Source organism: Seriola lalandi, unplaced genomic scaffold (genome assembly GCF_002814215.2).
Source record: "Seriola lalandi dorsalis isolate HSWRI2012SDOR001 ecotype SW California unplaced genomic scaffold, Sedor1 jcf7180002008473, whole genome shotgun sequence".
Taxonomy (NCBI): domain Eukaryota; kingdom Metazoa; phylum Chordata; class Actinopteri; order Carangiformes; family Carangidae; genus Seriola; species Seriola lalandi.
Window position 1 is genome coordinate 1 of NW_019479126.1, and position 1,001 is coordinate 1,001.

The window sequence follows — 1,001 nt, forward strand, 5'->3', positions numbered from 1 at the left end:
GAGAGGGGTATTCAGTTGGTTGCAACCTGCAACCTTGCCACTAGATGCCACTAAATCCTACACACTGGTCCTTTACTGGTGCCAGTTTGACAAATGTAAACAAATAAAGTCTAAATAAAAACAGGGCTCAAGTTGTAAGTTGTAGCCCACAGATAATGCACTGACTCTCAGTTTTGTCTGAGGTGGGGTTTCCCACAGTGTCAGACTTTGAGAACCCCTGCGCCAGAGCAATAGCCTCACCACACCTCTATGTGAGCAGTGCTGAACCAGTGTAAGGATGTGCTATTTCACATGGACCTAGTTACCCTTTGTGTAGAGGAAGGCAAACAGCTCTCTGCCCAGCTCAGTGTTGGACATGGTCTCCTTGACAAAAGCCTCCTGCTCAGCCAGCTGCTCAGGGCTGAAGTCCTCCGCCTGTCCAGTCATCCTCTGGTAGTTGTCCAGCACAGCCAGGAGAGCAACATATGTGGGCCTGGTGAAGAGAGTCTCCTCATCCAGGTAACGGAACAAGCTGGAAGCGCAAACACAAGCAACAGGTGACGCAGAAAAAGAGGTAAATACATCAGAATCAAGAAGAAGAGGAGGTTGTGCTACTAAGACTGTCTGCTCACGGCTGAGAGGAGAGATCTGTCTGCGAGCTCGTCTGAGAGTCGGGCACCAGAGCCTGAGCTTCAATAATCAACTCTGAGGCTGAAGCCTTGTTGGAGTCCAGGGCGTAAAGTGTCTCGGAGACAGCCTTGATCTCAGCATCAGTGATCACACTACCGCCACCTCCCCCATCACCTGTAGAAGATCACAAACACACTTACAATAATTAATAACAAAGTGCATTTACCTAAGTACTATATTTAAAATTTTGATTTAGGCTACTTGTATTTGATTAATTCTATTTTATGCTACATTATACTTTCACACCACATTTATTTTACAGTTATTACTTACTTTGCATATTAAGTGTTAGGATTACATTTTACATCAGACATATATATATATATATATAT

At 44.5% G+C, this 1,001-nt stretch overlaps 1 long non-coding RNA gene across 1 annotated transcript; it reads right to left on the reverse strand.

Moving 5' to 3' along the window:
* Nucleotides 1-338: 338 nt before the first annotated feature.
* On the reverse strand, nucleotides 339-943 carry LOC147819970 (uncharacterized). Its single transcript, XR_015438464.1, has 2 exons — nucleotides 612-943; nucleotides 339-511 (listed from the first exon to the last, which is right to left on the reverse strand). It is a non-coding gene; the product is annotated as an uncharacterized LOC147819970 (long non-coding RNA).
* Nucleotides 944-1,001: the final 58 nt, after the last annotated feature.